This window comes from Squalius cephalus (assembly GCF_949319135.1).
Source record: "Squalius cephalus genome assembly, chromosome: 8".
Lineage (NCBI taxonomy): Eukaryota > Metazoa > Chordata > Actinopteri > Cypriniformes > Leuciscidae > Squalius > Squalius cephalus.
In genome coordinates, this window is record NC_137129.1 from 19,059,488 (window position 1) to 19,083,043 (window position 23,556).

The window sequence follows — 23,556 nt, forward strand, 5'->3', positions numbered from 1 at the left end:
CCCTGAATTGGGGAATCCTCTTGTCAGCATAGTTCAATCTCTGTTCCAAAGCTTAAGTGACGCTGTAACAAACACTATTGAAGCCCACAAGATCAAAGTAGTCTAAACTATGCCTTGTGCAAAGGGACTTGCATATATTTAAGCAGGGAGGGTGTAACCCTGGTTACAAAGCACCATTTCAAACTAAATCTGTTAATAAAAACAGTCATAAAGAAATACATTGCAAGCAATGAATAGGCAACAAATAGGTTAAAAGAAATTTAAAATGCATTAAAATAGTCAAATGCTTTATTTCATGTGTTTCATTTAGGTTTAAGAACATAGAAAAAGGGTTAAAAATATGTGAATTCATTTTATTTATTTTTTTTGTACTTCATTTAACATGGTTTAAAATGTGTTCAGACTCTTATTTTGAAGAGTCACGTTGCAGCGTGACTCCTGAGACTAGCCACAGCCAACCGGGTTGTTTTGTTTTTTCCTGCTTGTTAACGAGGGAGAAACGGAGACAGTCGTTGCAGAGCTGCTGCTGAAAACAGAGGAAAACAAGAAAGAATAAGTAAAGAGTCCAATTAAAGTTAATTTTGTGCCTTGAAGGAGTTTTTTTTTGTGTTCCAACCTGCTGTGACCTGGCGACATTACATACTTGTGTTCATTGCCGAACGGGACTTGGCCATTAATGTTTGGTCCGGAAATTCTGAGCGAATATCGGAGTTGGATTCCACGTGCGAGATGTAAGATGGCGAGCCACCCAGTGACCCCATGAACTGTGCATCACACAGGAGCAAAGCGCCTCTGCCGGATGTTGCATGGTTTTCATCAGAAACTGGTAGGATTGATCCACATTTCACTGCAGAGCTGCAGTGGATCCACAGAGACACTGGATTAACCGTTCAGGACAATTAAAGGACTGACACTTAAGAGAACAAAGACAATTACTTGTGAAATACAAGTTTATTCAGTCTTTTGCTGAATACAATTTGAGTTTGTTTTTTATTTTTTTTGCTATTGTTTTATTTGTTAATCCTTCATGTTAATGCTGTAATGGTGTTTTCTGACAGGTAATATTTTTTTTGGGGGTACGAACAACAAAATAGAAAACGGTTGAAACTAACAGGGAATTTAACCAAACTTGAATTAAACCTTGAAACTTAAGAACTAAACTTTATCCAGAATAAAGCTGAGTTAACTCACATAAATTAGTGATACAACTTGAGACTAATAATAACCTAGGTTGAAAATAGTATCCTTTTAGGCCAAATAGTAGGTTTAAATAATAAAAAAAAGGATTCATAAACTAACTCACGTGAACACAAAAAGAGGGGGAAATAAAAAAAAAATTTTCCTTGAAGTGATTTTGAAATTAATGTTACCTGTATGTCAACTGTCTGTTTTATGCTGTCAACTAAACGTATTAAGCCGGCAATTTAATATTCTGATTCTGTGGTCTGTGGTTATTAATGCATCTTACATCAATCACTGCTCCCGTAGTGGAACCTAGCACTGAGCCTAGTATACTGTAACTGTTACAGAAGTGTTACATTATGTTTTCCTATTGACAGTGGACGTACTACATTAAATGAGATTTGGCATACATTGAAATGTTAATAATGCTGAGGTTTAATTTTTACAGCTATCCTTACCTTGTTGTTTCAAGACATATTTTGATGTCTTGCTTAGACTCCCCCAGTGGATCCAGGAACAGGGACTTCTTTTGTTGTGGGTAGATCACCTTTTTTCATGAAAAATCAAACTCAATGAAGTGTATCATGAAACATAATATTATGGCACTGCATTTTCATTCTGTGACGTAATTTAAATGTATTATATGTGTATAGTACATTTTACCGCTAGTGTCCAGTGGTGATGCTAATTTATAAATCCCACAATGATTTCGTACTCCAGGGGAGATAAACAAAAATGATTGTGGTAATTGAATTGTCCATAAAATATGAACAGAAATGTATAAAGAAAATCACAGAATAAAGTTCTAATAATATAGCTGCCAGCAGCCATTACCGGGGCCAAGCAGAATAAGACGACAAGACATGCCAACATTGCTGAAAGTGTCAGATCAACTGCAACAATCAGCAATTAAAGACATTTAAAGAGGATTTTAGACCAAATGGCTGTAAAATCCTATAAACAGCAATTAAAAATATGATTTAATGGATTATCACTTTTGACCAATAGGTGGCGCATTCACAAAACTGATGTGATGTGGTCAGAGTGAAGTGACAATGAGACATACAAAGTTTGGTGTCAATATGTCAAGGCATTGCAGAGATAAAGCCTGAATAGTGCTTTTGGCATCATGCTTCAACTTTGCTGCAGCGGTATACGAAAACGGTTTTGTCAATCGACACGAAATCCTTAACTTTTAGTCGGCACGGTCTGGAGATGATACAATTCGATTTTGGTGAAAATCGGACAAACGGTCTAGGAGGAGTTTGAAAAAGTAGATTTTGAATGAAAATCAAGATGGCGGACAGGAAGCTCGGCCAAATAAGGTAAACTTGGTATCTATGTTCTCAGCTTGACCCAAGGAATCTATTAAGACCAGTTGCATTACAATAGGCCAATTTATTCAAAAGTTATTAGCTGTTTTGTAAATTTTGTTTTTACTTTTGAACACTAGGTGGCACTGTCTCAAAATATTTTGGGTACCTTCAGGGGATGGTGCTGATGGCACATTCTGAGTTTCGTAATATTACACCAATGCATTTGTTTAGTATAGCATTTTATTTCACAAAACTGTATTGAAGTCAATGGGAATTTCATGTTTTGTTCTATTGTAGCGCCACCAAGAGGCTGAGTCCCACCATTTTTTTTATGTGTCCTCAGAGTGAGCCCATACATATGTGTGTCGATTTTGGTGAAAATATCTCAATTCGTTTCGGAGTTATAGACATTTATATGAAAAAACACATAAAAAATGACTGACACATGACTTTGATTGGAATTTACTACCCCTAAACATCAATATTTTCGCATTTGGGCATTAGCATAACTCTATCGACCTATTTTTCCAAACTTCTGACGGTGGTTTCGTCTCGATCGGACTAGCGGTTTCGAAGATATAGCCAAATGTTTTTTAAGCGCTAAATCACAACGCTACACAAACCGTAAGGCGAAACCTAGCATGTTTGGTATCGTAGGACTCGGCAAGGATTCAGGAGTCTAATTAGATCAGTCTCGTGAAAATAAGTCGACCACACCCAAAGTTATAAGCATTTGAAAAAAAAAATCACCACTAGGTGGCGCTGTTTCGAAACTTCTCAGGTTCTTTCAGGACATCGTGCTGATGACCCATACCAAGTTTTGTAACAATCCGTTCATGCGTTCATAAAATACAGCATTTTAGCACATAATTCAAAATGGCCGACAGTCAAAATGGCCGATATGGTAAAATTGGATATCAGTCAACTCGGCATGTTGCCCTGAATCTATCGAGACAAATTTTATGATTTTTGGACAAACTGTTCAGAAGTTATAAGCAAAAATAGCCATTTTTCATATCTCCAGACCAGTAGGTGGCGCTGTGCCGAAACACAGCATGTAGCCTCAGGTCATGCATGTGACGGTATGTACCAAGTTTGGTCTGAATCCGATAAACCGTTGCGGAGATACAGCCTTACATCTGTTTTTGCAAGCGCTACATAAAATTTGTTCGTGGGTTTATCGAAAACGGTTTGACGAATCAACTTGAATTCCATAACTTTTTGTCGGCATGGTCTGGAGATGATCTGGTTTAATTTTCGTGAAAATCAGAGGAACGGCCTAGGAGGAGTTCGAAAAAGTAGGTTTTTCGGAAAATTCTAAATGGCGGAAAAATTTCCATGACGGAAAATGACGTCATAGGGTGCAATCAAATCGTCTTGAGCTAGGAAATAAGTGGAAAAAAGAATTTTGTTGATAGGCCTTAGGGTTCAAAAGTTATTAGCATAAACATGAGTGAAACTTTGGACAGGTGGTGGCGCTAGAGGGATTGGTTTTAAGACACCAAATTTGCTATGGTGACTTTTCAGACAGTCCTCTATCAGTGTGCCAAATTTCATAACTTTCCCGCAAGCGGTTCTATGGGCTGCCATAGACTCCCAGAGCGGAAGAAGAAGAGGAAATATAGCTGCAAGCAGCAATTACCGGGGCCAAGCAGAATAAGACGACAAGACATCGCTGAAAGTGTCAGGTCAACTGCAACAATGAGCAATTAAAGACATTTAAAGAGGATTTTAGACAAAATGGCTGAAAAATCATAGAAACAGTAATTAAAAATATGATTTAATTGATTATCACTTTCGACAAATAGGTGGCGCAGTTACAAAACTGATGTGATGTGGTCAGAGTGAGGAGACAATGACACATACAAAGTTTGGTGTCAATATGTCAAGGCATTGCAGATATAAAGCCTGAATAGTGCTTTTAGCATCATGCCTCAACTTTGCTGCTGCGCTATACGAAAACGGTTTCGTCAATCAACACGAAATCCATAACTTTTAGTCGGCATAGTCTGGAGATGATACGATTCGATTTTGGTGAAAATCGGACAAACGGTCTAGGAGGAGTTCGAAAAAGTAGGTTTTGACTGAAAATCAAAATGGCGGACAGGAAGTTAGGCCAAATAAGGATAACTTGGTATCTATGTTCTCGGCTTGACCCAGGGAATCTAATAAGACCAGTGTCATTTCAATAGCTAGATTTATTCAAAAGTTATTAGCCTTTGTGGAAATTTTGTTATAACATTTGACCACTAGGTGGCACTGTCTCAAAATATTTTGAGTACCTTCAGGGGATGGTGCTGATGGCACATTCTGAGTTTCGTAATATTACACCAATGCATTTGTTAAGTATAGCATTTTATTTCACAAAACTATTGAAGTCAATGGGAATTTCATGTGTTGTTCTGTTATAGCGGCACCAAGAGGCTCAGTCCCACCATTTTTTTTATGTGTCCTCAGAGTGAGCCCATACATATGTGTGTCAATTTTGGTGAAGATATCTCAATTCGCTTCGAAGTTATAGACATTTATATGAAAAAACACGTAAAAAATGACTGACACATGTCTTTGATTGGATTTTACTACCCCTTACTATCAATATTTTCGCATTTGGTATATTAGCATTTAGTTAACAAGCTATGATTCCAAACTTCTGACGGTGGTTTCGTCTCGATCGGACAAACGGTTTCGAAGATATCGCCTAATGTTTTTTAAGCGCTAAATCACAACGCTACACAAACCGTAAGGCGAAACCTAGCATGTTTGGTATCGTGGGACTCGGCAATGATTCAGGAGTCTAATGAGATGAGTTTCGTGAAAATAAGTCGATCACACCCAAAGTTATAAGCATTTGGAAAAAAAAATCACCACTAGGTGGCGCTGTTTTGAAACTTCTCACACTCCTTCAGGACATCGTGCTTATGACCCATACCAAGTTTCGTAACAATTCGTTCATGCATTCTTAAAATACAGCATTTTAGCACAAAATTCAAAATGGCCGACAGTCAAAATGGCCGATATGGTCAAATTGGATATCATTTTTCAAAATATCCATTTTTCATATCTCTGGACCAGTAGGTGGCGCTGCGCTGAAACGCAGCATGTTGCCTCAGGTCATGCTTGTAATGACATGTACCAAGTTTGGTCTGAATCCGATAAAGCGTTGCGGAGATACAGCCCTACGACTGTTTTTGCAAGCGCTACGTAAAATTTGTTTGAGCGTTTATCGAAAACGGTTTGACGAATCAATTTGAATTCCATAACTTTTTGTCAGCACTGCCTGAAGATGATCTGGTTAAATTTTCGTGCAAATCGGACAAACCGTCTAGGACGAGTTTGAAAAAGTAGTTTTTTCGAAAGATTCAAAATGGCGGCCATATTTATATGACGGACAATAAAGTCATAGGGTGCAATCGAATCGGCATGAGCTCAGGAATCAGAGGAAAATAGAATGTTGTTGATTGGCCTTACGGTTCAAAAGTTATTAGCAAAATAAAAGTGAAAATTTGGACAGGTGGTGGCGCTAGAGGGAAAGACTTAGAAACACCAAAATTGGTGTATTTAATGTTGGGACTGTCCTCTATCAGAATGTCAAACCAAAACAACTTTCCCGCAATCGGTTCTATGGGCTGCCATAGACTCCCATTGCGGAAGAAGAATAATAAGAACGGGAACAGATACAATAGGTGCCTCCGCACCTTCGGTGCTTGGCCCCTAATAAGAACGGGAACAGATACAATAGGTGCCTCCGCACCTTCGGTGCTTGGCCCCTAAAAAGGTTGCTCAAGGCACTGTGTAACCCAGGTCAAAATTAAGCTGATTATAAAAATAAATATAATTTGTAATAATTATATTCTCACTCAAAATGCTGAAATAAGTAACATAATGTGTTACCAAAGTCGTTCTGCTGTGCCATAAAGATTAAAATAATTAAATTAACAATAATAATTAAAGCGTGATGTTTGTCATAAGATGGGTGCTGTGTATGATGTCATTGAAATGAGACACGATAATTGCAGAGAGAGCACAAGCTTCAGTTAACAGATTGCGAGTGAAATCAAAGTGGATCAAAGGGCAAATATAACATTCATCCTTGCTTAATATACATAAATAATAAGTTGTATGTTGTTGTAACCCATATATTAATCTTTTATGGGCCACATGGCCAGCCCTGACCAATTTGCTGCCCTAGACAAGATTTTACCTGGTGGCCCTTGCCATTAATTAGTAACTAATCAATGTGTACTTACGATGGGGAATTGTTTAATTTGGACGATGGGGAATTGTTTTAATTTGGACTCTGTGCATGCTCTTTGAGACAGTGACCACAGACCTGCATTAAATGACTGAGAGACAAGAACGGTTTGACCTAAAAATATCAAAATTGAAACTACTGCGGAAAAAAAGACACCTACATCTTGGATACCCTTGAGGTAAACTAAAACATACCAAAATTTAATTTCAAAGTGAACTATCCCTTTAATGTAGCCCACCTCTACATTTTGCCATTCATTCTCTCTACCAATCCATTCGTTTGTGGATGTTATGGCGAGCATTGGCCTCTTTAAATGTTGAGAATTTTGCACACACTTTTGTTAAACTGCAATCATAAGGGAACATTGTTTTCAAAAAAATATTTATAAAAGTAATATTTAATCTCTCAACAACATAGTGAATTTCTGCCTAGGACTAAATAAAGTACTTACAGCATTGACAGGTTATTTCCCCTGGTCAGTAAGAATCAATTTGGGGGCTTCGAACTGATGGACAAATTTAATTATGCATTTTGTCACTTCCTTGGCTGCCTTTGATGTCAAAGGTTAGGGCCATTTCATGAAGTAATCGATCATCATGCAAATGTATTGATGTCCATGCTTGGTTTCCATCAATTTCCCAATTGGGTCCATCCCCACCAACTCAAATGGCTGAGAAACCTTATAGCAAAATATTTAAAATAGTTTTCGTCCAGACATTTAATTTCTACTGCCTGGTTTGCAAATACACAATCAAGGTGTTTCTAATCAAACTATTTTGTGACATAAAATACACTCAGCACTCAACATTTTCTTTTAAGTCATAGCTTTTACACTGGAGCCTTTTATCATTATTTGGATATACTAACCATCATGGGAGTGTATTGTGTTGGCTGTTTAAATGATGCACTACTGGCCTGGCAAGCTGAGCATTGGGAAACCTGTGACGATAAAATGTTATGTAAAAATGGCAATTTATTAATAAAGATGTGTACTGTAAATACCAGGGTAACATTTTTATTAATCATTTTGAACGATAGAGAAAAAAAGTTAAATAAAAACTGACTATGAAATAACAAGCCTTATCATTGAATAATTGTATAACGTATATTGTTTCCCTTGTTTTGGTCTGGCCACAGTGTGCAGTTTTTGAGATATAGAATTACATGTGGCATGTAAAATTACACATTTTGATATATTTGTTTAAAATATGCTTTGAGGCAATTATATTAGTACTGGTATTGGTTTCAGTGCATTGGGTTTTGCAAAGAGGCTTGATTATTGACCATGGGGTGAACACTGCCGTTTAGTGGGTGTTGTTCCTCACATTCATTTATAGACTTGTCTTTGCTCTGCAAGTCATGCAAGGTAATACATTTTTCATCAACAGCAATAAACTTAAATGTTATTGCAATTCTATAGATTTAGGCACATCTGCATAATAAGCCAGGTCACTTAGACAACCTATACTTTATTACAACCTATTTATTATTAATTGTGGGAAATGTCATGTGTATTGCACTTGTCATGATTCCTGTCTTGTGTTCCCCTTGTGTGGACTTCCTGTTCTGTGCCATGTTTTGTAGTCCTTTGTAGTTTTTCTTGTTGATTAGTTCCTGATTTTTCCCAGGTGTGTCTTGTTTGCCAATCTCCCATTGAGTGTATATATACTAGGGCTGAACGATATATCGTTATCGTATCTATATCGAGATATGAACTTTCAAGATATTACTATCGAAAAAAGCAACAATATAGACGATATAGATTTTCCCTCTCCGCACTCGCCCTGCATACAACTCTGGCAGTCACAACAAACATCAGTTTTACGAGTGCCCTTGAATGCACCGCTAAAGCCAGCGCGCACACACTACCAGGGACGTGGGAACTATATTGTGAGAGGGGGGGGCGGCGTTTCCATGGTGACGCGTCATTGCTTGTCACGTGACACACAGCAGCAGCAACAGCGCTGAATGAATGATGATCTTCCTTTATGTCATTTTTCCTTTTTTATTCAGAATATTCACAAATGTGTTAGCTATGGCATGAAATATCTGACATTCCGATTGTCAAATACATGCAAGTGGAAGTATATTGTTGTTTAAACACCTTTATAACGATCGCGTTAGTTGAGCTGTATGCGCGATGGGCGCCGCCGTGTTAGTTTGTGCCGCAGGCGCAGTTCAGAGAATCGGATCTGTTGGATTTACAACCTCAATGTTTACAACACGTGAATTCATCCACTTCTTCCGAAATACTTAAAAGTAAGTGGCTGGTGAACTGGGAATAGAATAGAGTAAACACTGAAGTTACTTACACAATGTGTATCTGATATGAATAAAACGTGTCGAATTATAATGGAAAGGATTATTATTACCTCTTCCATAGACATCAGTGTGTATTTTACAAACTCTAAATGTATTGTTTTTTTAGTACTTACGTAGTCATATCGTATTGTATCGATATCGAGATATCTGGCATGAAAATCGAGATATGAAATTTTGTCCATATCGTTCAGCCCTAATATATACCCAAGTATTTCTCATGTTCTTTGTCTAGTGTTGTTCTTCGTTGGATGCTTATTGTGAGTTGTTTCAGTTTCTGGATTTTCCTGTATTTGGATTTTGTTCTTTGTCTGGTTTCTTGTTATGCTCTGCCTGGATTTACTTTCTGACTGTTTTGTTAATAATAAATGTCAAACTGCACCTGGATCCAATGTCCTGTCTTTACTGAATAAGCCACCATTACAGTACTGCACAACTGTGCCATGATAATGTTGGACAGTGTCAGTGACTCAGTCCAAGACTTATTTGACCAGTCTGTATAAAGGTCGTAAAAGCATGCTTTGCATGCTTGTAAATTGGAATTGTTGGGGAGTAATAGGGCGAAATAAATAAATTCTGGCCAATCGCGAAACAGCTGTCTCGTCATCAGAGTTCTGGAGAAGCTGCGCTGGCTGAGTCCTCCGGCTGCTCTCAAATCGCTCTCGAGGTACTTTGATGCCATACGACACAGTCACGTGGCGCCGCTGTCTCAAGAAGTCAGACAAAATTTCTAACGGACATGCACTGCTTCAAGTCAGCCGCAGATCGGCGCAGTGCTGTATAAAGTCGAACAAGCCTTTTGCTCAATCTTGTTTTATTGAAACTTTGACGTCCTGATTTTTTTCTATTGTTGGTTGTTTTTCTTTAATATTGTAATTACATTTGGATGTTCATAAATAAATAAAAATTATAACCTCACGGCTGATATGTCAAATGTGATTTGGGTTGTAGGGGTGGGAGATATGTCTAAATTAGCTCACTCTGATTAATTGAAAAGTCCTCTTGGCGAGCTACTTCCATCAAGCCGCAAGTTACCAGCTACATGTTGGAGACCCCTGGTTTAGGGAAAGGTTTAGGAAAATTATTAGTGTAAAGTATGCATTTAAAATGGTATAGGTGGGTTCATTCTGCGACCATTTTAAATGCATGAAGATTGCTAATTCTTTTCCTAAATCTATCCCCAAACCTTTCCCTAAACCTACCCATTTGAGTTAAATGTAGAAAACTGAACCTCAGAAAATACAGCAGCATTTGTAAAGCTTGATTTTTGAAAATTACTTTATAAAAGGCAATACCAATAAAACAGTTCTTTGGCTGGGTTAGCCCACAAAGACACCTTACAGCAGGGGTGTCAAACTCAGTTCCTGGAGGGCCACAGCCCTGCAGAGTTTAGCTTCAACCCTAATTAAACACACCTGATCAGGTAATCAAGTCCTTCAGGCTTATTTGAAAACTGCAGGTGTGTGTGTGTTGAAGCAGGGTTGGAATAAAACTCTGTAGGGCTGTGGCCCTCCAGGAACTGAGTTTGACACCTGTGCCTTACAGACTGCTCTTCCCATGAAGCCCGGGACACACCAAGCTGACAATCGGCCGTTGGGAAACGTTGGACCGTTTTTGAGCGTTGGCCAACGTAGTTTTCCCGGTGTTTTCTGCACCATTGGCTCTAGTCTGACGCTGTCAGGTTTTTTGTCAGGCCATTGGTGAAAGAGGGAACTCTGATTGGCTGTTCAGCTAAGAGAACGAGTCAGTGCACGAGAATAATAGCAAAACAGCGAACAAAGAAGTCAAAACGGTACAGATAAGGCTGTTCTAATGTTGCGTCATCTTGTAACACTCCCCTAAGCAACTAAGAGGAGTTTACACTATAAAAGGAGAACAGTCGTCCCGTTGGAATAAATCAAAAAGAATGGAGGAGTATTAAACACAAAATAAGACAAATAGAATAGCAAAAAAGCCCAAAGTGTATTTATAATATAACAGTATAAACCCAGTAAACCAATTGCACACTCGTGAATAAAGGATCGTGGGTGTGTGTGTGTGTGTATGTGTGTACAAGTCTCTCAGTCCAGCGTGTACTATTTACAAAGTCAGATCAGCCTCACCGGCAAGGATGGTAAATCCGTGAGCAGAATCTGGGGTGTCTCCAGCTGTTTAAAGTCCCCCGGATGAGTAATCCACACTCCAATGACAGGATATACTCCACAAAGGATCGGCAGTCCACGCTCCAAAAACAGCCAGGCAAAAAAGACCGGTAATCCACTACGATCGTGTCCGTATCGTGAATGAATGAGCGCGCTCTCGATCGCCGGTATGCCGGTCCTATATATTTAAAAACAACCTCTCAATTCCTGTTTGGGTGACGTGTAATCACGTGACACTCCGTCTCGCCCGGTACACATCTCGCAAGACGGGAGATGCAGCCCAACAACACAAACACATTAGGGAGAAATACAGATACAGGAGAAAGCATATAAAACAAAATGATCAACCAATCACTCTTATTAGTCGATCTACTATAAATATGCTTCCCCTTATGTGGCCACGCTACATAGACCCACCCCCCCAACGAACTGTGTAATTTATTGGCCCCATTTTTTCCATTATTTCCATTATTTGGGCGCTAGCTTAGCAGAGAATTTATTAGAGGTAGAAAAGAGAGGATGAGTTTTTATCCAAACTAGATCGCCCGGCTGAAACTGCGCATCTTTCCGACGGGAATTGTAATATCTAGCTTGTCTGGCTTGCTGCACACCCACTCTTTGCTTTACTTCCTCTGCAATGATGTTTTGTCGTACCAGTAGATTGTACGAGGTTTGGTCTGGTGTGGGGGGTTTGAGGATTAACCTCTCCAGCGGTCCGAGAAGCTGTCTGCCCAGCATCAACTCTGCCAGTGTTCTAATAGCAAATCTTAACTCAGGTAACCACTGGTCCCAGGCCTGATGGTATTGTCCCACATATGATGCAATCATTGTTTTTAATGTCCGGTTTATCCTCTCTGTCAGGTTTGTCTGAGGGTGATAACTGGTGGTGAGTTTTTGTATACTTCCCCAGGTCTTGCACAACTCAGCCAATATGTGGGAGGTGAATTGTGCTCCCCTGTCTGATATCAGGTATTTGGGAACCCCCCAACGAGTAAAAACTTCTTCCCTTAGAATTTTAACAATCTTCTATGTCTTGCTATCCCTAAGTGGGAACATCTCTACCCATTTGGTGTAGTAATCTACAATCACTAGGAGGTATGTGTGCTGTTTCTTACTGCTGGGGAAGGGTCCCATCAAATCCATGCCCAATGTATGCCCTGGTTCTGTCACTTGGGTATGCTGTAAAAAGCCACTTGGTTTTGTGTTGTCATGTTTATATTGTTGACAGATATCGCATCCCTTGACGTATTGCCAGACGTCTTTGCGGACAGTCGGCCACCAAGCCACCTCCAAGAGCCTCAATATCGTTTTTAGTCGACCCAGATGTCCTCCTAGTAGGTTATCATGAAAGTAGTGTAGAAAGCCCGGAATTAATACCTGAGGAACAACCAATTGGAATTTGTCTCCGTTGTTCTTTGCTGGTACCCGATGATACAACACCCCCTGTTGGACCTTGAAGGTAATCTGTTGGTCTTGTACCTTCCTGACTTTGGGGTCTGACTTCAGGTGAGCAACAGTGCTGTCAGTACTTTGTGCTAGTGAAATTTCTGCTAGTGTGTGCGGTATTTCTGATGAGCACCTCGTCGTTGTTATAGTCATACAGTGAGCCTCTTCTCTCTCCTCAGGTTCACTGACTCTAGACAAGGCATCTGGACCTAGGTTGAGACATCCTTTCCTATGGTGTACTTGGAAGTTGAATTGCTGCAACCTAAGAGTCCATCGGGTTAGTCGTGAGGAAGTTTTGGGACTATTGAAGGCCCATGTTAAAGCAGCATGATCGCTGTAAATGTCAAACTGACTCCCTTCAAGGTAATGCCTCCATTTTTCCAACGCCAAACACTCTTTTTCAGAGGTGGAGTAATTTAGTTCTGCTCCTCTTAATGTCCTAGAAGCATAAGCTATTACTCTTTCCCCTTCAGGTGTTTGTTGGGTGAGAATGGCTCCTAAACCTACATCACTGGCATCCGTATGCACCTGAAAAGATTGGTTGAGGTCAGGCTGCATCAATACCGGAGGGTCTTGTAGCACTTGTTTGATGGTATTAAAGCTTGCTTGACACTCAGAAGTCCAGTCCCATTTTACTCCCTTCTTTTTCAGGTGATTCAAAGGGGCAGTGATGTCAGCAAAATGGGGAATGAATTTGTGGTACCACCCTGCTAATCCCAGAAAGCGTTGGAGAGCTTTGAGGTCTTTGGGAAGAGGATACTGGGCAACAGCAAGAGTCTTTTCCCTATTAACCTCCACTCCTTTCACTGAGACAATGTGGCCAAGGAACTTTAACTGTCTTTTAAAGAAGTGACACTTCTTCATGTTAAGGGTAAGAGATGCCTGTTCCAGTCGTTGCATTATGGAGTTCAAGTGTTTGGTGTGTTCCTCTAAGGATCGTGAATAGATGATAATATCATCTATGTATACGAAACAGAATTTTCCTCTCAAATCTGCCAGAACCTTCTCCATAAGCCTCTGGAATGTGGCAGCGGCATTCCTGAGCCCATAAGGCATGGATCGGAATTGGAATAGTCCCTGGGTGGTGATGAAGGCTGTCTTTTCTTTGCTCCTTTCCTCCATATCCACCTGCCAATATCCTGACTGCAGATCCAATGTGCTGAACCAAGTGGCGCTGTCCAGTGATTCCAGGATGTCATGAATAAGCGGCATTGGATAAGCATCAGGTATGGTCTTGCTGTTGAGCCTCCTATAGTCCACACAGAACCTGTAGGATCCATCAGGTTTGGGGACCAGGACTACTGGTGATGACCATGGAGAGCAGGATGGTTCAATGATGTGGTCTTTTAGCATTTGGTCAACCTGGTCATCAATGATCTTCTTCTTGAAAGGTGAGACCCTATATGCTCTAGATTTAATCGCCATTTCATCCGATAGGATGATTTTGTGATGTTCCACTGATGTTTTGCCCAGGACATTAGATGTGGTGCGAGGCCAGGTATCCATCAGCTTCAGCAACTCCTGCTGATTGTCGGATTCCTAGCCCGGTGCAGAGTGGTGTTTCCCAGGTGGGAGGTAAGGCATAGTAAAGACTCACAGTAGTAATTACTGTGGTAAACCTGGCCATTGGATGAATGAGTGTAGGAAAAGCAAAAAGAACTTTAAAGAAGTTTTAAGGTTACTCAGCTTCTGCTTAGCCTGCTTGCTATTCTGAAGCAGCCCCTTCCCTCTTCGTTAAACTCGTGGGGCAACTTGATACGGTGTTAACCATTTAGGCTGTGAGTGCTTAATTTCCCCAGAAACAACAACAAAGATGAAAGTCTGATTTTTGTTTAATAGAACGTGACTGTCTCAGCCTTCTTTTGGGGAACCCTGGTTAAGTAGAGTCACAGCCGTAAATGTTGTACCACAGAATATTGCAGTTAGACAACCATCCTCTGTTATGATGTTTTATTAGGACTGATGTTTCACTGGAGAATGGAAATGTGCCAATTTTTCTCACACACTGTACAGTGTGCACACAACAGGGACAGAATAGGACACACAGACCAGTGCGGAGCCCATGGAAGAACCGATGTGCAACAGGCCTCAAAGGTCAGCCATGTGGTGAAGATCTCCTCATAGCCCCCCCCCCCCCCCCCAGTAGTTTATCCCCACCTCACTGGTCCATAGGTGTCTAATCAATTAAGATTAGGAAAAGAAAAAACACTATACGATCACAATGTTTACTGTAATATAGTTATATGTAAAAACTATATGGTCACCTGAAGTTTTACTTTGATAAGAGTTAGACGTAAAACCACTATACGATCAAATGACTTATGGAAGAATGAAGTCTATGCATGAATACTGCTGGTCTGCCATTTCTTTGTTTTCTTATGCTACAGGTATGTGTTGATGTCTTCGCAAGCGGAAACCTGGTGTAAAGCATCACCTCAGATATCCACGAACAAGCCTCATGAGGGACGAGTCATCAGAGCGGCTCTACGTGGGAAATGGACTACAGGAAACAGACTTCACAGCTATTCAGGTGCCATGGACTTTCCAGACTTCCACTCTTATGCTACATGGTTTTCTGTGTAATCATGTAGTTTATATGACATTTTACAACCTGCGTCGCAGGTGTCAACAGTTATGGTTTCGAGAAGAACTATGACACTCATGTAAATCAAGGACACAACACAGGATAAGTTATACGTGCCTGTAACTTACACAAGTTACAAGAATGAACATATGCTATGTGCCTGTAACTATCACATGTTACAAGAATGAACTTGTTATGTGCCTGTAACTTACACAAATTACAAGAATTAACTTTTGAGTGTCTAAATTTGTATTTTGTGAGAGTTTTTAAGAACTCTCAAACGGGGGACTGAAGGATTCCAAATTTAAGAATCTATTTCAAATATGCTTCCTTACATAACATCACGGTAAAGAATATTGTAGTTAGCGTTTAAGGGTAAGATAATGATACTGCTCAGCAAAGTTGCCATTCCTGTTTTCTCCTTATTGTCTTTAATGGCTCTTGGAATCCCAGTTTCACTCAGACTGATGGGATTAGCACACGAATGATTCGTCTATGCAATTTGCAATGCAATAGACTGTTATGCTGATTGAATTAGGATTGCCAGACCCTCAGTCTAGGGTGTGTTACCTAAACCTGTATACTCATTTACATGCTTTGTTTGAATTTGTCTCCACCTTCAAAAGTCCCTCCTCCTAAAAAACCTATAAGACACCATGAACAATTATGTACTTCAGACTTGGAAGAACACTACAGATGACACACAGCGAAGATCCCAATAAATCACTTCTGCTTATCCCAACGTCTCCTGGTCTTGCGTCGATGAAATAAAACTTTCCAACAATGGGAAACCGAGGCTTTCTGAAGCATTTGAGGCTTTCATCAAATTGTGCCAAAAAAAGGTTCATTACTCGAAGCTTTTAACACATTGTGCATTAGTGACATCTGGTGGTCACACTTGTTTTCTCCTAGCCTGGGAAAACCCAGACAACTTCCGGCAAATTTAGATTTGCTCTGCAAGTAGTCTGGCAAAGAGCTCATTCAAGCCCATTTCTAATCCGTCGAAATCGCGGCACCAATCAGAAACGTTGGGGCGGGCTTTACACAATGACGATCACTCTGATTGGTTTTAGGTCTATCCAATTGCGCCCAGAGACATTTGAGCGACGTCCGTTGGTGAAGCGCATCAACTTTTAAATGCATTATTATATTCAAATTGCAAACACATGAGGACAGTCTCCATGAAAGACCCACTGGCAGATGAATGTGCTACTACATTTCTCTCCGAAACGGTAGGAAATTAAATTAGATTTAATAGAGGATTTTAACTGTGACAAGATGAATGACAGGGCAGTTTACATGACAGGATGCACGCGACATATCCGTCCGATAAAGATGACGAAGTAGTATGTCCCAAAGCTTGCCTACTTTTTTGCTACACATTCAAAAGTAAATACCTTTTCTTCACAAAAAGAGTACATACTTTTATGGCGTAGTGTAACTTAGGCGAATTGGGACGCAGCATATGACTTTACACGATGACGATCGCTCTGATTGGTTTTAGGTCTATCCAGTTGCGCCCAGAGGCATTTGAGCGACGTCCGTTTGTGACGCCCCTTTGGAAATGAGTTATTAATGAAGCTTTGCCAGACCATAACTCAGTTACTACTGAGAATGGTCTGGTTTTAACCAGGCTAGTTTTCTCCACCATATCTAACAAATCACCGCAGAGCAGAAAAACCATGTGATCAAAGCTTCAGAAGTCTGTGACATACAGTGTGGGATCAATACAGTTCTATCTAATCTAATCTAATCTAATCTAATCTAATCTAATCTCATCTAAATTAATTTGTGCCAATGAGACCACAACTCATGTCATATGTAGCCTGGTCAACGGATTCACATATTGATCAATAGTATGTGATCATAATTATAGTAGTAGGCTAATTGTAATTTAAAAAAAATATTTGGGGTGTTCTGTTTTAAGAAAATATTTATTATGTTCTAGAGAAGTATAGTGTTAAATAATTTAAATAATGCCTCTTCGAATTATCATTTCCCTTTTTATGCATCAGATGAGGTTGCGATTCTAGCGAAGCTCCAATTTTTGTCAAACCAGCTGTGCCGACCTTCCAATACTGCATGACGTTCGAAGCTTCAAACGTCATTAATCACGTTGTATTGTCATTTCAATACAAGCATCGGTACAGTGTGTGATACAATAGTGCTTTGAAAACTGCGTCGGAGCATCGCAGCCCCGGTAACCATCTCATCACTAAACGTAACTAATTTGTGTGCACTTTAAATCAGTAACAATGTATATAAAAAATGTGTTGTAAATGTAAACATATGCAAACCTAACAAAGAATTAAGAAATATTGTTTGTTTCGTGTGGTTATTATGAGCTATCATTATACTGAAACTAACAAATTAATGTGAATGACAAAAGAGGGAAGTTTAAATAAAGATTATTCTTAAATGAATGCATGTCCTTCGTGTAGTAGATGTATGTGTGTGTGCTTGTGTGTGTGCATGCGTGTGGAAGCATGTGTGTGATGATACATCCACATCATTACCACACTTGTGCAGCCACCACTTGGGCCGTCACACAGATGCACGCAAAAAGTGTGTATCAGATGCACGTAAAAGTGGATTTTTGCGCAGAGTACGGCAAATAAAAAAGCATGAACTCGTGCCACAGATACACAGTGCTGGGAGATCAGGATGGCACGCTCACCATAACCAAGAATAAACAGACCGAAGTGACAGAAGCCTGACATACAGATCTGCTTTATAGATTAACTCATTCCATTATTGATGAATTTTACAGTTATTGAACCGAACTGAATAAACACTGAACTGATTTCAACTGAATAATAACTGTTTACTATTGGTTTGAAATCAGCTGCTTTACAGCAGAATTGAATTCTAGTTGCATCACTGAGTCATTGTCCTTTTTTATCACTGTAAAGCTGCTTTGGAACAATCTGTATTGTTGACTATCTATCTATCTATCTATCTATCTATCTATTTTATATTTATCTTGTTCTTGTTGGATGGGGAATTAAAGTTTGATTTAAAGTTTTTCTCAAACGCTTTGGCACATTTTTCGAAACAGTCTTAAAATTCCCTAAACTGTAAGTTCAATTGCCACAACTGTTTGCTGGAACATCAGAACTCTACTGCATGTCTGCAAAATGTAGTAACTCACTCAAAACATTTCATTCATGCTTCAAAACCTAGTTATCGTGTCGTTTATTTGGCCAATGCCTCCAAAATAAAGTGTTTTTGTCATTGTGTGAGCGATAATGGTCTAAATATTTAGATGCTTTTCCACCATGGAAATATTTGTTATATACAAATTTAATGGGTTTTTTTTTTTTCTACTTTTTTTGTTGACAATTGATTGATAATTTGTTATCAAAGAATGTCAGTTTTGTCTAGCTGAATGCTCTTGAGTATCACACTGAGCTTTTTAGATACAGATTTCAACAGAAGGTTAAAATTTACTAGGAAAAGTCACTACTGTAGCGCACACACACACACACACACACACACACACACACACTTGTATTTATACAGTACATTTTTGTCAAATGTTTTACATGTAAACTGAAAATTCACAGTTGCGTGCTCATTTTTACACACTATTAATATTTCACACTCTATTATGCTGAGGTGTAACGTCCAGGTTCAGAAAGTAAAAGTCCTCCTCAGTATTTTGTTCCAATCACCTGGATTTGCTAATTAGCACAGTTTTTCAGCCAGGGAACTAATTAGTGAAATCAGCTGGCTGAGTTCATGTGTGGAATAAACATATGGCAGGACTTTTACTTTCTGACCCCTGGACTTTACACCTCTGCTATTATGTCTTCCCCTAACACCATGTCACGTTCTTTTATATATTCCTATTGCTCTTCCATGGCATGCAACTGTGAATTTTCAGTTTATGTGTAACAAAAATAATTGTACTGTATAAATACAAATGTATTTATACAGTACTGTTGTAGCTGCTGCTGTTAAGGGCTGTGACTCTATGTTAAAAAATAGTACGATTGTGCTGGGCAAATTTATGCCCGATATTTATGTTTCTAAATTTGATTGTGTCACGACCGGCTCAAAGCCGTGGCAAATGAAATGGAGGACATAGAGATTGGTTTGCAGAAAGAAACATTTATTAACATAAATAAGAATATAAACAAAAAAACATGGTCATCTGTAATGACTGTCAGGTGCATGAATGTAAGTGTATCAATCACAGAAAACAAAATACTAAACCAAATAACAAAAGCAAGTTTAACCTAAAAACAAACCAGAGCCCAACTCAAAATAACACGGAGAAAGAACACCCCCTCAACACTAGCCAGCCTAAACTTTTATAGAGGAATGAAAAGGTGGACATCGTTCCCTTGATGAGTCTCCTAGCCACACCCACCAGCCGGCTGCAGCAGAAAGAGTAGAAAGACTCGTCACAATTGGTTGATTCAGATTGTGATTACTATTTCAATACTATTTCATAAAATTAGAATATCATCAAAAAGTTGATTTATTTCAAGAATTCAACTTAACAGGTGAAACTAATATATTATATAGACTCATTACATGCAAAGTGAGATATTTCAAGCCTTTATTTGTTATAATTTTGATGATTATGGCTTACATCTTACATCTAATCCCAGAAAATTAGAATATTACATGAAATCACACAGTAATTACACAGTGATACCATGGTCATTGAAGCAGGTTTTGGTTCTTTTGGCAGTGTGGGCCGGTGCAAATCCTGCTGGAAAATGAAGGAAGCATGAAGTGCTCTGGAAATGTCCTGGTAGACGGCTACGTTGACTCTGGATTTAATAAAGCACAGTGGACCAAAGTCCTCTTTTCTGATGAGAGCAAATTTTGCATCTCATTTGGAAACCAAGGTCCCAGAATCTGGAGGAAGAATGGAGAGGCACACAATCCAAGATGCTTGAAGTCCAGTGTGAAGTTTCCACAGTCTGTGTTGGTTTGGGGAACCATGTCATCGGCTGGTGTTGGTCCACTGTGCTGTCCACTCAACGCAGCCGTCTACCAGGACATTTCCAGAGCACTTCATGCTTCCTTCAGCAGACAAGCTTTATGGAGATGCTGACTTCATTTTCCAGCAGGATTTGCACCTGTCCACACTGCCAAAAGAACCAAGACCTGCTTCAGTGACCATGGTATCACTGTGTAATTACTGTGTGATTTCATGTAATATTCTAATTTTCTGGGATTTTGATTTTGTGGGTTTCATAAGCTGTAAGCCATAATCATCAAAATTATAACAAATAAAGGCTTGAAATATCTCACTTTGCATGTAATGAGTCTATATAATATATTAGTTTCACCTGTTAAGTTGAATTCTTGAAATAAATCAACTTTTTGATGATATTCTAATTTTATGACCAGCACCTGTACAACATCAGGCTATTTGCCAATTTAACAGACATAACAAACATTCCATGTCAGATACTTATGGAATTGTAAGAAATTGCAGTCTGCCCAGATTTCACTCCAAGATATATTTTAGAATGAGCTCATCCCTGAAATGGCTTACTTATCATAGAGATGAAAGAAATTCAAGTTATATTGTTTCTTCACCATTTGGGTTAATAATAATAATAATAATAATAATAATAATACGTTTATTTTATATAGCGCCTTTCTCAAACCCAAGGTCGCTTTTCATAGTAGGAAGGCAAGGAAACACAACAACAAACAACCAAAACAATACAACAAAGACAAGTTATCTGTATGAAGCTATGAGTTGGGTGTGGAGAAGTGATCATTAAACAAAAAGGTCTTGAGATGTGCTTTAAAGAAGGGAAGAGAAGGACAGTCACGAAGAGGTTGTGGGAGGCGGTTCCAGAGTTTGGGGGCCAAGGCACTGAAGGACCTGCCACCCAGGGTGGAGAGTCTGGAGCGGGGGACAGCCAAGAGATTTTGGTCAGAGGATCTGAGTGAGCGGGAAGGAGTGTAAGGGGTCAGGAGGTCGTGGATGTAGGGGGGAGCAAGGTTGTGGAGGGCTTTGAAGGTGAGTAGTAGTACTTTGTATTTGATCCAGGACGGAACTGGTAGCCAGTGGAGTTGGTGGAGAATGGGGGTGATGTGTGCTGATCGTCTGGTATGGGTGAGGAACCTGGCTGCCAAGTTTTGAATATATTGTAGCCTTTGAAGTGATTTAGTGGGGAGACCAAGGAAAAGTGAGTTGCAGTAGTCTAGACGGGTCATAATGAAGGAGTTAACCAAAGTATGTGCATCACTAACAGAGAGGAAGAGTTGGAGGCGGGCAATGTTACGGAGGTGAAAGAAGGCAGTGTTAGTGAGTGATTTGGTATGAGGATCAAAGCTAAGGGGAGAGTCAAGCAGAATGCCAAGGTTTTTAACAACAGGGGTAGGGTGGACAGGTGAACCATCAATGTTGAGAGTGAGACTGGGAGATTTGGAGAGGATGCTTTTAGGGCCAATCAGCAGAATTTCGGTTTTATCTGTGTTGAGTTTGAGAAAATTGTTTTGCATCCATAATTTTAAGTCAGAGAGGCAGTCAGTGAGGGAGCATGGTGGTGGGTCAGAGGGAGAGGGAGTGGTAAGATAGAGTTGGATGTCATCTGCATAACAGTGGAAGTTAAGACCGTGGCTGCGTATAATCTGGCCAATAGGGAGGATGTATATGAGAAAGAGGAGGGGCCCAAGTACAGAACCCTGGGGGGCACCACGAGTGACAGGGGACTTGGAAGACTGATGTGGACCAAGTGTTACAAACTGCTTTCTGTTGGAGAGGTATGACTGGAACCAATTGTGGGCTGTGCCAGAAACACCAATAGCAGACAGACGGGCGATTAGAACATTGTGGTTGATGGTATCGAAAGCAGCACTAAGGTCAAGGAGGATGAGAATGTTAGGTGAACCAGAGTCAGCAGACTGGAGGAGGTCCTTAACTATGCATAGAAGGGCAGTCTCTGTACTGTGACATGAACTGAAGCCAGATTGAAAAGGCTCATACAGGTCATGGTGATTAAGAAAGGTGTGTAGTTATGAGGCCACCACTCTTTCCAGTACCTTGGCCAGGAAGGGGAGGTTGGAGATAGGGCGGTAGTTTAATAGTGATGTTGGGTCGCAGTCCGGTTTTTTGAGAATGGGTGTGACTGCAGCAGTCTTGAGGGCAGCAGGCACAACACCAGAGTTGAGGCAGGTGTTTACAATCAATGCAATGGGTTCAGATAAGGATGTGTTGCAGGCTTTAAGTAGAGGGGTGGGGGCAGGGTCAAGCTGACACGATGAAGAGTTGGACTTATTAATAATGTCAGTGATAGTGAAGGAGTCTATAGCAGTGAAATGGGAGAGCTGAGGGCCCAGAGAGGAAGGAGAAGAAGAGAGAGAGATTGTCACATGCCTGTCCTGTCTCGTGTAGCACATGTGGTGTTTGTGTTCCTGTCACTGTTTGACCCCACCCTCCTTGTTATCTTATTATTGGTTTCATTTGCCCCACCTGTTGTTCCTCATCACCTGCCTGATTTGTCCCTTTTATAAGTTCCTTTGTGTTTGCAGTCTGTGTCGGATCGTTGTCTTGTACCCGTCTCCTGTTCCCCCGTGACCCTTTTGGTATGTTCATTTTTGAAGTTGTGGTTGTTTTGTATTTAGTTATGTTTTCCCCCTCGTGGGTTTTGTTTTGTGTTTAGTGTTTCTTTTTGTAATAAATATTGTTTTTTCCCCTTTGCATTTGAGTCCTCACCTAGTTTCTTTAGATTAACGTGACATAACGATCCGACCATGTCGAGGACTCCGCAAGGGGTTTCACGTCACCCACCAGCCCCCTCTGTTGCATGCCCCCAATACGAACGTATTATTCGTTTTCAGGCACTTAGTTCCCTCCGCCAGCAAGGGGCTGATTTGAGGAAGTTCGCGGCCGAATTCCTTAGAGCGGCGGAGGGTCTACAGCTGAACGAAGGGCCTCTTAAGGACCTTTTCTTTTATGCGCTCGATGAGCCCATGGACTGGTTGCTTAGGAGGGTGTATGAAAGAGGTACCTTTGAGGCAATGGTGGAGGGTCTCGCTCGCTTGCAGGAGCGAGAGGCCAGGAAGAGGGTCCCAGTTCCGGTGGCCTCAGTGCCGGTGGTCCCGAGTCCGGTGGTCCCAGTTCCGGTGGTCCCAGTTCCGGTGGTCCCAGTTCCGGTGGTCCCGAGTCCAGTGGTTCCAGTTCCAGTGGCCCCAGTTCCAGTGGTCTCGAAACGGAGGAGGAAGAGGAAGACTCCCTCCGTGACTGTTCCGGTGGCCTCAGTTCCGGTGGTCCCGAGTCCAGTGGTCCCAGTGCCGGTGGTCCCAGTGCCGGTGGTCCCAGTGCCGGTGGTCCCAGTT

The 23,556-nt window shown here is 40.4% G+C and overlaps 1 long non-coding RNA gene across 1 annotated transcript; it reads left to right on the top strand.

Annotated features, from left to right (window-relative positions):
• Positions 1–12,710: 12,710 nt before the first annotated feature.
• LOC307163815 lies at positions 12,711–13,500 on the top strand. Its single transcript, XR_013822156.1, has 3 exons — positions 12,711–13,019; positions 13,130–13,202; positions 13,308–13,500. It is a non-coding gene; the product is annotated as an uncharacterized lncRNA (long non-coding RNA).
• Positions 13,501–23,556: the final 10,056 nt, after the last annotated feature.